Below are 14,913 nucleotides of genomic sequence, written 5' to 3' on the forward strand. Positions count from 1 at the left end.
AAATTTTTTGCACAGCTTTAAAAAAAAAATTTGTTCTCAGTACATTAAATTTACTCATACAGACATTCTAAAAATGTACAATATTTCCTTTTTAACCAAGTATAATAAAACATAAAATCCTCCCAAACAGAATACTTGACATTTACAATTCAAAATCAAATTAGCAGAATATTAAATACTTACAAAAACTGTATCTTTTAAGATATAAAGTTACATGCAATTTTATAGAATTGATATAAAAAGGATGGCTCAATAATGGGAGAATTTTGCTTCATTACTAAAAAGAAAATATATCCAATAGAAGCTATGAAGATTTTTGAGTGGTTTGATAAGAAAGTTTTCCACGTCTTTCATCTCCCTAGGAATAGTACCAAAGGCTATGCATATTTGCATATTAAATAAATACATATACAGGGAGAATGGATACATGTATATGTATGGCTGAGTCTCTTTGCTGTCCACCTGAAACTATGACAACATAGTTAATCAACTGTATTACAGTACAAAATAAAAAGTTTAAAATGAAATAAAAAGAATGAAATAATTCTATTTGCATCAACGTGGATGGACCTAGAGATTGTCCCTGACTGAAGTAAGTCAGAGAAAGACAAATATTGTATGATATCATTTACAAGCAAAATCTTTTTTAAAAAAATGATACAAATGAACTTATTTATGAAACAGAAACAAACTCACAGACTTAGAGAATGAACTTATGGTTACTAAAGGGGAAGGGTAGAGGGGAGGGAGCGTTAAGATGTTTGGGATAGACATGTACTACTATATTTAAAATAGATGACCAACAAGGACCTACTATATAGTGCAGGGAAATCTTCTCAGTATTATGTAACAACCTAAACGGGAAAAGAATTTGAAAAAGAATGGATACATATGTATGTATAACTGAATCACTTTCTGTACACTTGAAATTAATACAATATTATTAATCAACTAAACACAAATATAAAATCTGTCTTTCCTATAACCAAAATAAATAAATACATATATAGATATTCATTATGTCAGCCATTGTCTGTTCTCTAAATGAAATGACTTGTCATTATGACAGCTGAGAGGGTATGTGGTCTGTTACAGGATTAAATTGACATCTGAGGCCAAACCCTTCCAGTGTACAACAATGAACACTGATTATATATCAACAGTACTTGAATAGACCTGCCCTTCATCACATCAGGAAATTAAATCAGTCATAAATAGTTTTTTGCCTTGATTTTGCTTGCCTATAATAAAGTCTCTATATATAGTCAAGCAATCAGACTTTGTGTTAGAATAGCACCTTGATACCTTTGTCAAAACGCAATGATAAGTACCTCAGGATGGTTTCTTACACATGGTTGGTAAGAAATAATTGTTTAATAAATTATTATAGTAGCTACTACTTACTAAAAACCTACTATGTGCATTAAGTCATGTATTTCACAAATATCTCCAAATCTCATAAAAGTCATCCAAGGAAAGCAATATCTTATTCACTTTCCAGATATGAAAACTGAGGTGCTTTAAAAATTAACTAATTTACTCAAGACTAAATAGCTTGTGTCTTGGAGAGCAAGCATTTAAAGCCAAATCAAGCTAATGCTGAAGTTTTCTTATTTCGAATCACAGAAGGAGGGGAGAGAGGGAGAGAGGGAGGAGGTAGTGAGACTGGGGGAGGTAAGGAGGAAAATCTGAAAACTTTCCTTGAGCTTTCACAACTGAAAGATTCTACCTCTTTCCTACATTTTGACAACAGTTGTAAAAATAAGAAATTACAATTTGTGAATTTTCAGATAATCAAGTCGTCTGTATGACATGCAAAACTTTGATCAGATAAGCCCATAATGAGTGGAAAGAAGCACTGTAGGCAGATATTTTCAAAAGGGGAATAAGGGTAAGCGGTGTGTTGAAGATATTAATTTTCATGATTGTTGCCTTTGTTATTTTGCTTCATTCTCCTTCACCCTTCTTGGTCTAAAAATACAAAATAGCATGAAAGCAAGTTAGTTTTCAGGGCCAGTTATATTTTGAAAAGCCATGAGAAAAAAAAAATGAGAATAAAGGCTAGACTTGCTAGAAAATTCCCCTTCCCCCCTTCAGTCTTCATATTTGCCTCACAGTATGTATATATGCCTCTATATTGATGAGTCCCACTGCAGACCACTAGTCATGAAATTCAAAGACCAAGAGAGAAAATCTTGAAAAGAAGACAGTCAAGGGAAAAAAAACAAGTTGACTTTTGTGTGTATATTCCAAAGTGTTTTACTTCTTCTAAATTTTTTTCTGCATTTTTTTTCTTAGTTGGCAATAAATAACTTTTAGGGGAATAAATGTGAGCAGATTTGGTCAAAAGACTGAAATGAAGAGAAGGCTTTACCATCTGTGAGGAGTACATTAGAATAGAATCACTCCAGAAAAGGTTATCCGTGTGGCCTGCCTTTATGAGATGACATTTAAATAAAAGTACTGGTTCACTTTTAATTGATCCTTGTACATTAAAAGGCACCTCAGAGAGAAGTGTGGTGTGAATAACTGAATCGTGGGCTGTTTGTGCAGATGGAGGACCTCGAAAGCTCTGTATGTGGAGATACATGGTGACTGTAAGCTATTTGAGGAAATTTGCATCCTGAGACTTTTCATCAGGCTCTGTCACAAAATGTCAACACAGTGATGCATAAACATTTTCACAGTCCCTCAAAAACAAGTTTCTGAAATAGTTTCCTATATAGACAGTGAGGTTTTACATATACCTTGATAACCTATGTACTTAATTGCTCCGTCATGTCCAACTCTTTGCAACACTTTGGATTGTAGCCCATCAGGCTCCTCTGTCCATGGGATTTTCCAAGCAAGAATCCTGGATTGGGTTGCCATTTCCTCCTCCATGGGATCTTCTTGACCCAGGGATTGAAGCCACGTCTGCTGTGTCTCCTGCATTGCAGGTGGATTCTTTATCCACTGAGCCATCCAGGAAGCCCTGATAACCTACAGCAAGAGCTGATTTAGAATGGGTGTGGGTAGGGAATAATGTGGGAAAGGAAGCAGAAGAAGGAACTTACAACTGATGGCAACTTTTTTGAAACTTTAAGCCACCTAATGTTCAAACTTAGAATTTCCTTTGCTTGAAGATGATGCTGGTCTTGGTTACACAGTTTTATTGCATATTATCATGTCAGGAATATATGGGTTCTTCAGAATGAAAATTAAAATTCATTCTCTAGCTGAGAGATGTATCTGAAAACTTATACCATCTGGAACTACTCAAACTCCAAAATTTTAAACTCTCCTGGGGAGAGTCTCCCACTCCTCCATTTTACTAAGTAGTATATTCAGATTTTAAATCTGACCTATTCACTTGAAACTTTGATCTGTCTCTAGGCTTTCCTTCCTTATGCAGCCTGTACTTAAACCTCCTTGTCTTTTATGCTGATCTAAAATCAATAGACCGCTAGTTATCTCTCCAGTTAAAATGAGTTTATTTAGGATCAGCTGAGGATCACAATTTGGGGTCTGCAACTGTGATGAGCCTTGTGCAAATCCCTGCATGACAAGGTAGAGAGAGTACTTTTTATTAAACCAACAACTGTTGAATTTCCAGTCTTGTTTTTCCTTTTCTGACACCAATTGTTGGACTTCTGTAGCCAGTTTTTCAATTTATCATTTAGAGAAAGACTCTTTTAGACTATGACAAAGATTTGGCTGCTGCTAGTTCCTTTAAGCAGAGAAGGCAATGGCACCTGACTCCAGTACTCTTGCCTGGAGAATCCAATGGATGGAGGAACCTGGTGGGCTGCTGTCTATGGGGTCACACAGAGTCGGACACGACTGAACAATTTCACTTTTCACTTTCATGCATTGGAGAAGGAAATGGCAACCCACTCCAGTGTTCTTGCCAGGAGAATCCCAGGGATGCGGGAGCCTGGTGGGCTGACTTCTATGGGGTCGCACAGAGTCAGACACGACTGACGTGACTTAGCAGTGGCAGCAGTTCCTTTAAGAGAGCATTCCTTGCAGAAATGTTAGCAAGGTGATTTCCCTTGGTTTCAGAGAGTCAAGTTTAGAATGCCCTGGAGGAGAAGGGGACGACAGAAGATGACATGGCTGGATGGCATCACCGACTCGATGGACGTAAGTTTGAGTGAACTCCGGGAGTTGGTGATGGGCAGGGAGGCCTGGCGTGCTGCAATTCATGGGGTCGCAAAGAGTTGGACACGACTGAGTGACTGAACTGAACAGGAAAATCAAGAACAGCTAAAGCAGCAGGTACAAGTATTACACCAATAATTCCTGAACATAGAGGCCATTTAAAATTTTATTTCAGCTGGAAGTAAGGAAGCCATGTTGCTTCCATGACATTCGAAAATCGTTAGCTACTCTGAAAGCATATACACTATCAGTGCAAAAATTGCCAAAAATGAGCAGTTTTGTCCTTGATTAAAGTAAAAGTTTATTTTTAAAGTGTGTAATTTAGCCTACTGGGCTAGGTAGCCACAAGTAAAGATGCTGCCTGAACAACATCAAAAGGAGTTGCAGTAGTTTTCCCAGCACTGTATTTGCCATTGTTGCCTTTTAAATAAGAACCATCAGTGAACCATTAGAAGTCAATGTTGCCCAAAGGAATTTCCTGCAGATTATCATGAGGAGTCAGAAGGTGATCCATCACTTTTAAACAGTCATGAGAGACTTTGTCAGTAATGGAGGGGAGAAGAGTAGCAGGATTAAGGCTATTACAAAACGAGAGTTATGTGAGGAGAAGTTAACGAAAGGCCTTCAAAGGAGGTAAGGCCACTGATTGAGAAGTGTTGAGCGTGACAAGAATTCAGGAGGACTTCTACTGCATGAGATACAAAAATGGTTTCAACAGATCCCAGAGCCAGTTTTTTCAGAGGCCTTAGCCAAAAAGTCAGTGGCCATAATGTTTCTAAGGTAAAGGGGGTATTTCCATGCCGCAGAATTCAGTTGCTATCTATAATACCCTATGAGTCAATGGTAATTGCTATTTTTTGAGTGAATGGGCTAAGGGCATTCCTTTTATTTTCATATGTAAAAGGGGAATCTGATTTGCAATGCCCAAGTTCAGGTAGGTTCATCAAACTTTCCCTTTAGTCTTGGAAGACTATGTCATCCAATTCTTCCCATAAAAATGGATTGGAGTTGTTATTATTGAGTAAAACGTATCAAAGATTTGCCCATAAGAGAGAAATCTGGAATGCAGTTTCAGTAATAACCAACTAGCATGAGAAAACTTCATAGTTGGCACTTAGTTTTAGATTTTGGGAAACTTAGGATACCGTGAAATCTACCTGGACCTAACTGTAACCCTAAATATTGAACCTAGGATTGGGTAAGCTGCAAGTTTCCATTGGCAATCTTAAGTCCCTTTAAAGCTGAAAATGTTAGCAATTGAATGCTGTCTTCCCATGAGGAGGCTTGAGAAGAAGAGCAAATCATCCACATATTGCCACAAAGTAGAGGGAATGCATCATTGTATCATGCAGACCAGCCTCAGGATTTGTGAGGAAATAAGGAGTCTCATTAAAACCTTGAGACACTATTATCCAGGTGAATTATTTTTTCCTTCCCAAGTGAAGGCAGAAAGGCATAGGGTAGCTTCATCAACTGGAATACTAAGGAATGAAATGCATAAATCATTTGCAGTAAAGAATTTATTCCCAGAAGGAATGAATGTTAGTTATAGATGAGTGTTAGGAACAACAGGATACTGCTGATCACTTGGAGGTCCTGGACAAAGACCTTAGTTTTTCTCACTGGTGAAATGAGAATGATATAGAGGCCTGTACAAAGGGTAATATGGCCTTGTAATCTTCTATTGCAGGCTTTATGCCTTCGAAGGCTCCTTTGAAGTGTATTAGTTGATTCTGAGAACAGGTTTGGAAATACCTATTTGAATCTTGATGGGCACTGTGCTGTGAATTTTGCCAACATCAGCTGGAAATTTTGCCCGTAAGGAAAGTGATAGCTAATTCAGTATGGGGCAAATAATCAATGTTTCCAGAATCAGCTCTAGTACCACCAGAGACAGAACAAATAAATGCTATCAAAGGGTCATTTAATCCACCTGGTCAGCTTCTTTGATGATTACTGTCAAGTTCTGGAATTATTTTCCCCTTTTGGGAAAAAAAAATTCTGGCACGATACTTCCTTAAGAAATCTGAGCCTAATAAATGTATAGAGGGAGGAACTAAAGAGAAAAGGGTGTGAATCTCTTAAACGGCCTAAACAAAAGGAATTAGGTTCAGAGACGGGAACCTCTTAAGGTTCCTTAGAAATCCCCACTATTTGAACTGTTTTAGTGCTCTAAACAGTACTGAAGTTGTGCACCAAGGGTGTGGCTCCAATGTCAATTAGGACTGGAAGAGGTTCATTCGCATATGGAGAAATATCTCTCCAAGCTGTTTAAGAGAGAGGATTGGGAAGAGCCCCCATAGTTCCTTGAAATTCTGTCATTGAGAATTGAGAGTACATTGGAAAAGCTGGCTAGAGGACTAAAGGCACTTGAAGTGCTTAAACGTGTAACAATCTCTTTATCCTGACTTTGCAGTAATAACAGAAATGGAAAGGATTTGGGTTACCTGTAGAAGCCTTCATTTTCTGGAGTTGAAGATTAAGAACTTTGGTTGCCTGGCTTTGAGGTGACATTTCCTCTAGAGTTTGAGAGAGCTGTTTTGCCAGATTAACTAGATCTGGAGTGGACATAGTTTCTCATCCCATCCTTGTCCTTTTTGCTTGAAGGAAAATATTCTCGTTCCAGCCTTTAGTAAACAGAATTAAAAGCTACCAGGGTGGAATCAACATCTGAAGGAAGACCAGAATTTTCTTTAGAAACAACCTGAAGTGGATTGTAATAGTCATGAACAGCTTTGTTGGATTTTTGTGCACAAGTATGAATTTTGTTTCAATCAGCAAACTTTGGATAAGCCCTAGGAATTGCTCAGTGAAGTCATCTAGCAATTGCCCAAGTCTGATCAGATTATAAGTTTGTGGACTGGTCTCCCAGTTATAATTCTAAAGACCACACAGTGTTCTCCCAATTAGTAGTTTTTATAGAATGCTGGGCCTGGCCTTCAGTGACCAGCATATGAACTAGCTGATGTAAGTCAGAAAGAACAGGTTGATAAGTTTGAATGACTGTATTAAATTCATCAGCAGATCTGTGAAGATCTTCAGTTACTTTAGGAAAATCTCTGACTATGGCTCAAAGTTCATCTTTAGTCCAGGGAATATAAGAGTTTAAGAACTTATCCTCTGGATCCTCAGGGGCTTAATTTTACAGGGGCAGGTTCGAACAAGCTCAGAAGAAGAAAGAACAGGGGGAAGTTTCAGAGAAAAAGGAATGTTTGGTGAGAAAACTCTTATGTTGAGGAGGGAGGAGACTGAGAATTTAGGGGAGGTGAAATGGCAACCTACTCCAGTACTCTTGCCTGGAGAATCCCATGGAGGGAGGAGCTTGGTAGGCTACAGTCCATGGGGTCGCAAAGAGTCGGACATGACTGAGAGACTTCACTTTCACTTTCTTTCAGGCAGCAAAGAAGGAAAGAGGGAAGAAGACACCACTGGAGGTGGAGACTGAGACAAAGTCAAAGAAGAAAACTCAGGTTTCAGGAGCCCTTTATTGTTCTTTAATTGTTTGTTCAAATCCTAAAAGATGATGCTGTGAAAGTGCTGCACTCAATATGTCCCCAAATTTGGAAAACTCAGCAGTGGCCACAGGACTGGAAAATGTCAGTTTTCATTCCAATCCCAAAGAAAGGCAATGCCAAAGAATGCTCAAAGTACTGCACAATTGCACTCATCTCACACACTAGCAAAGTAATGCTCAAAATTCTCCAAGCCAGGCTTCAATAGTACACAAACAGAGAACTTCCAGATGTTCAAGCTGGCTTTAGAAAAGGCAGAGGAACCAGCGATCAGATTGCCAACATCTACTGGATCATTGAAAAAGCAAGAGAGTTCCAAACAAACATCTACTTCTGCTTTATTGACTATGCCAAAGCCTTTGACTGTGTGGGTCACAATAAACTGTGGAAAATTCTTCAAGAGATGGGAATACAAGACCACCTCACCTGCCTCCTGAGAAATCTGTATGCAGGTCAGCAACAGTTACAACTGGGCATAGAACAACAGACTGATTCAAAATCAGGAAAGGAGTACATCAAGGCTGTCCCCCTGCTTATTTAACTTATATGCAGAGTACATCATGAGAAATGCTGGCCTGGATGAAGCACAAGCTGGAATCAAGATTGCTGGGAGAAATATCAATAACCTCAGATATGCAGATGATATCACTCTTATGGCAGAAAGTGAAGAAGAACTAAAATGCCTCTTGATGAAAGTGAAAGAGGAAAATGAAAAAGTTGGCTTAAAACTCAACATTCAGAAGACTAAGATCATGGCATCTGGTCCCATCACTTCATGGCAAATAGATGGTGAAGCAATGAAAAGAGTGTCAGACTTTATTTTTTGGGGTTCCAAAATCACTGCAGATGGTGACTGCAGGCATGAAGTTAAAAGATGCTTGCTCCTTGGAAGAAAAGTTATGACCAACCTAGACAGCATATTACAAAGCAGAGACATTACTTTGCCAACAAAGGTCTGTCTAGTCAAAGCTATGGTTTTTCCACAGTCATGTATGGATGTGAAAGTTGAACTATAGAGAAAGCTGAGTGCTGAAGAATTGATGCTTTTGAACTGTGGTGTTGGAGAAGACTCTCGAGAGTCCCTTGGACTGCAAGGAGATCCAACCAGTCCATCCTAAAGGAGAGCAGTCCTGGATGTTCATTGGAAGGACTGATGCTGAAGCTGAAACTCCAGTACTTTGGCCACCTGATGCGAAGAACTGACTCATTTGAAAAGACCCTGATGCTGAGAAAGATTGAAGGTGGGAGGAGAAGGGGGTGACAGAAGATGAGATGGTTGAATGGCATCACCGACTCAATGGACGTGAGTTTGAGTAAACTCCAGGAGTTGGTGATGGACAGGGAGGCCTGGCATTTGTTTGCCTCAGGTCATCTTAAAATCTTATTCTGTAGAGAGGCAATTTCAGGCTCCAAACTTCCCAGGTGGCTCAGTGGTAAAGAACCTGCCTGCCAATGCAGGGAATGTAGGAGACGTGGGTTTGATCCCTGGGTCAGGGAAGATCCCCTGAAGGAGAAAATGGCAGCTCCTCCAGCATTCTTGCCTGGAAAGTCCCATGGACAGAAGAACCTGGAAGGCTGCAGTCCATGAGGTCCCAAAAGAGCTGGACAGAACTTAATGACTGAGCGTGCGTGCAGTGTCTGGAAGCCTCAAAATATTACCAAACAATGTCAATTGAAAGAGGCATACCATTCAGGTTGGGGAGTTTCTGAGCTATTGTAGTCCAACTTAGTTTTAAGAAAATTAAGTTTCAGGATATAAAAATTCCCCATAATGGCCATTGATATTCTAAACTGCCTTTGTTGTTCCATTTAGTTAGAAATGCACGGTGGGAAGGACCTCGATTTTTAAAAATAAAATCTCCAGAATCCCTGAAGGGTAGATGGGGCACTCTCAAAAAAATATTTAGATAATTGGGACCCCATTTCCCTTATGTTATTCTATAAATAAAAGAATAATTTTCAAACAGCTAAGACAACTAAATTCAAAGATCTTAAACTGTTGCAGTATCTCAAACAGCTTTTGACTCAAACAGTTCAAACAGCAAGCAAGCTTAATACCAGCCAGTTCTGAAGGAGCCAGACTGAAGGCTCTAAGCCAGGTCCCATGGAACAGCCTCTATTCCAAAGTATTGTACAATTCAGTCACTGTTTCAGTGAAGCAATCCCTGTTCCCAAAGGAATGGGCCGAAATCTTCTGAGCCAGTTTGAGGTGAAGCAGTCAGATCTCAAAATCAGACCAAAATGTCAAATGAGTACTTGCATACAGAATAAGACCTTGATTAGCAAGGACAAAATCTTAAAAGTAAATCCTGAAAATAAGCCTAGAGATCTTCAGGCTCAGATCCAGGAGAAAGACACAGCTTCAAGGGGTCAGCAAGAAAAGCCACGAGAGAGACAATGAGCTCCATGTGGGCACCTCATTTGTTTGCTCACCAGCCCCAGAGCCTTCAGGGCTCTTCTCTAGTCTTCATATGGGCCACCAAAATGTTGACCTAACACAGACTGCCAGTTATTTCTCCAGCAAAAAAAAAAAAAAAAAAATGTTGGGGGAGGGAGGTTATTTAGGATCAGCTGACAATTGCAATTCAGGGTCTGCAACCGTGGTGAGCCACATGCAAGCTCCTGTAAGGGAAGCAGGCCCCTTTTATAGAGGGTAAAAGGAAGTCAGGGGGGCTGTTGTAAATGAGGAGTCCATGGTCAAGACTTTGCCAGCAAAGAATTGTCTGTCTTCTTCTTGGACTCTACTATCATCACAATGTGTGAGTACTCCCTGCTTTGGTCTCCCGAATCTATTTGAGATTTCTGTTTGACTTTTTCACACTTGCTATACTCTTCCTTTGAGTTCGCAGTTCAGCGTACCTTGCTTAACATCAGCATATTTTGTTTAACTTTTAAGAAATCCTATTTCGCAAATATTAAACTAACTTTAAATTCTAACTTTCTTCTTAAATCTTATTACCTTGTAGCCTTCTACCCTCTGATGTCAAATCTTGAGGTTTATGTCCAGAACAAAACTGTAAACTTAAATAGCAGACCAGAGAGAAGACTTTCCAAATTCCTTTAGTTTATTAACAACTAAACCTTGAGATAATTGTGTGGTCTTTTCCAAGGACTTTGAGACTTCTTCTCATTCAGGCTAAACCCCAAGGCTTCCTGTCCTATGGAAAGATGAAGACATCAAGTAAGGGAAGAAAAAGAGAATCCTGGTCCAGACAGCCTATAGGAAGAAGAGAGACAGAGAAAGGGAAATAGAAGTGGTAGAGGAAGAGTCAGTCATGTATGTTCCATTCATCCTTTTCAAGTTTGCACCAAGGGGAAAAAAAAAAAAAAAGAGTATTGAAACAGAGCAAGACCCTGTGGTCCCTGCTGCCCTCATGTCTTCTGCCTGCTTTTGTATGTAGAAAACTTTAGTAAAAGAATAAGTTTAATCAGAGAAACAAGAACATGCAGAAAAAAAGGGAAATAACCAAAGGAAATCAAATAATAATCATGTAGTCATTAAGCATAGTCAAGGACCTTTAGTCCCTTCTCAAGGACTATAGAAAGTATTCTGAACCATATCCTGTGAGCTGTTTTATAGATACCAAAACACTAGGTGGAAGAAGTTAACTAAATGGTGACCAGACTGTACCCACAACATAAGCTGCCACGATTCCAATAATTAACCTCAAAGAAACCAATTTGAAGATGACTGTCAGAGATGACTGTCTTTTTTCTGCATGTAGCCCCTCACCTTGTATAAAAGCTGTCATGTTGGGGAGTAGTCAGCCTTCAGACATATGGCTTTTGAGTAGCGAGAAACTGGATCCCCTACTTTTTAGTAACAGTATGTTGCATGAAAATGAAAGTCAGTCAGTCATGTCCAACTCTTTGTGACCCCACAGACTATATAGACTTCCAAGCTCCTCTGTCCATGGAATTTTCTTGGCAACAGTATTGGAGTGGGTGGCCATTCCCTTCTCCAGGGGATCTTCCCAACCAAGGGATTAAATCTGGGTCTCCTGCCTTGCAGGCCGATTCTTTACTGTCTGAGCCACCAGGGAAGACCCTGAAAGAAAAGGATTTTGTGCTAGTCATGTTTGGAGTCATAGAACACTTTATCTCACACACTATCCATGCCTACTAATCTTTAGCCTCCCTACTGGCAAGTGAGAGATCAGGCATGATTGAGAGCCACTGCTTTAGACTCTTAACTTATCAAGCCAAGAGAAAAACTGGACAATGTCATACAAGTTGCATGTTCAGCCATAGGGGTTACCAGGATGAGCAGCAGCCAGGCAGACAAGGAACATTACCATGGAAACAGAGAAATCAAAATATCTGAGGACCACATCTTGCTAGTCACCAGGAGATCGTGCAAGCCACACCCCTGCCCACATCCCCAGATGCCACATTGGAGATAAGAAAGTGAAGACCAAGACGGCACTCAGCATGACTAAACTTCACATCAGCTTCTTCTCAGCTCTAGCCCTGACCCCCTTCTCTTATGGCATTTACTGTAGAAAACTTATCATTATAAATTATTTCTTTGCCTCTTTGAGATATATGCATATCTTTTTAAAAAGCTTCTTCCCAATATTACAACCCGGAAATGTCTTTCTCAAGGATTTGGAGGCATCTCTTTGCAATGTAAACCTCAAGGGAGATAGCACCCCTGTCTTCAAGTTTTTGTGAGCCTAAATGCAGCAGGCACTTTGCTCCAACTCATAAACTACCTCCTCTCACAAAGACACATGAAAAAGTTTACATTTCTTTTAGGTAAAACCAAATTCTCAAACACGGATGTCCTGTGTTCTCTCTCCGCCCCCCCCCCCCCCCCCCCCCCAGGTGCTTAAAAATCCTCCTACTCTTTGTTTCAGCAGAAATGAGTTCGAACTGAGCTCTGATCTCTCTCCTCTATTGCAATAGCCTTAAGTTAAGTCTTCCTTGCCTGTTTACTTGTGTCCAGTGCAATTTTTGCTTTGACAGTGGAGAGAAAAAAGCGAAAAACAAAATCTCCAAAACACTAGTGGTGTTTTTTTTTTTTTTCTCTCCCTCTTAAACATTAAGAACAGTGCAAAAGAACTATTAAAAGTTTATCACATCAAATTAAGATTACCACATCAGAGTAAGTTTTTATTTTTGCCTTTGTTTCATTTTGCTTTCACCTAGGATCCAGCAAGCAAAGCCTGGGAGTATAAACAGAGTAGATTTATGTGAAATAATCAACCTTTTCTCTATATATCTGATTTTACAGTCCACCTTTAACTTATCTCATTCACTGTGATAAACTCTCAACATTCTGCCCTATAACATCAGTATCTTCCAGAATACTGGAAGGTTGTAGCAAACAAGAACCATGTCTTAGCCTCCCTTCTCCCACCCTTACCCATCACACATTTAGGCACAAACTAGACCCTCAAATATTTGTTTAATCCACCCATCAGTTAATATTAATGAACAACTTCTGTGTGCCTAGCAGTGTGCTAAACACTAAGACTGCAAAGAAATGATGAAGGGAGTCATAATGAGAAAACCAGAGGTTGGCTAGTGGTTAAGACTCCATGCTCCCAATGCAGAGCACACAGTTTCAATTCCTCATCAGGGAACTAGATCCTGCATGCCGCACAATGTGGTACGCACCCCCCCACCCCCCAAAAAAGATTAAGCTGGTGAATTTTTTAAAAAGAAAGAGAAAAGCAAATATCATATATTAACACATATATGTGAAATCTAGAAAATGGTAGAGATGAACCTATTTGCAAAGCTGAAACAAAGACACAAACACAGGCAACAAATGGATAGCAAGGCAGGGAAAGGGGTTGAGATGAGTTGGGAGATTGGAATTGACATATATACACTACTATGTAACTTTTGACTTGAAAAAGAAGCACAGTGTGAGAGTTGTGAGTAAAGTTGTATTTGGGGGAAAATGCAGCCCAAGAGACGGCACCTCAGATAGCTCTGAGAAACCACTCCAAAGAGGCAGGGGGAGGGTCAATATATGTGATTTTGGGGAAGGGGGAGTTTCTGCAATCAAGCATTTACTTATCTTACAAAAGGCTTTCTACTAGTCACAGAGATGCTGATGGCACCATGAAGGGATTTAGTGCTTTTCCAGATATGAGGAGATGCAAGGATAGGGCTCATGAAATCAGTTCCTAAAAATATCTACTATCTAAAGACCTGTTGTGCCAGTTTCCTGGAGCACAGAGGACCTCATTTCTAGTGTCCATTCTGAACCCCCTTGGGATGTGTTGATAGTCAACAGCTGCAGCAGTACATGATTCAGTCCCCGCAGAGGCAGATGGCAAATGCCCTTGGCAAGTACCAATTTGTCACTGACATAACACTATCAATCCCAACCTCCCAATTCACCTCAACCTCCTTTCTCCCTTTGGTATCCATACGTTTGTTGTCTACGTTTGTGTCTCTATCTGTTTTGCAAATAGGTTCATCTTTACCATTTTTCTAGATTCCACATATATACGTTAATATATAATATCTGTTTTTCTTTTTTTCCAGGGGGCGGGGCCTCCCTTGTTGCAAACCGGAACCTGGTGGTCTGGAGTCAACCATAAGAAAGTGAAAGAGAGAAAGAAGCTAGTATTCCCTGGTTTACACAGAGAACCTATAAAACCCTAGAACAGGGTTTGCACCACTCACGAAGGCACAGAGTGTCCTCTCGAGGAGGTCTTGAAAGCCTGGGCAAGAGAGTGAACTCGGTGGGTTTCCAAGCTCCAGAGAATTAGCCAGAGGAAGGAGAGAGAGAGAGAGAGAGAGAGAAAGACACAGGGACCCAAGTCTCTGGTGGAACAAGGGTGCTTTAATGACCTTTCTGTGAGTATATATAGGCTGTTATACAAGGAATTTCTTTCAACAATGATAAAGATCAGAAAACCAAACGTACAGCTGTAGGAAACAAGGTATAAGGAAGGTTGAGAAGTGCTTGCAAAAGAGACTCTCAACCAGGGCTGAACATTCTTGCAAACGAGATGTTCAGCTAAGAATCCTCTGTTTGTTCCCGTGGGAAAAGAACATTTCTTGCACACAAGGATGTTTCTCTGATTCCTCAAAAGGAACAGACCCTGGGACAAAACGGATTCTAAGGTGATAAAGAAGTTCCCCAAAACAAAGTCTTAGCTGCAGTAAATAAGTTAAGGTAAAGGTTATCTCGCCCTGCGCCTGCGCACTGTATAGTCTCTGAATCATAGTGCTTGGCAACTTGCCCTGTAGGTTGTTGTGCAAGGGATATAAAATAAAGCAGCTGTAAAAAGCA

The sequence above is a fragment of the Ovis aries genome, chromosome 8 (genome assembly GCF_016772045.2).
Source record: "Ovis aries strain OAR_USU_Benz2616 breed Rambouillet chromosome 8, ARS-UI_Ramb_v3.0, whole genome shotgun sequence".
Classification (NCBI taxonomy): domain Eukaryota; kingdom Metazoa; phylum Chordata; class Mammalia; order Artiodactyla; family Bovidae; genus Ovis; species Ovis aries.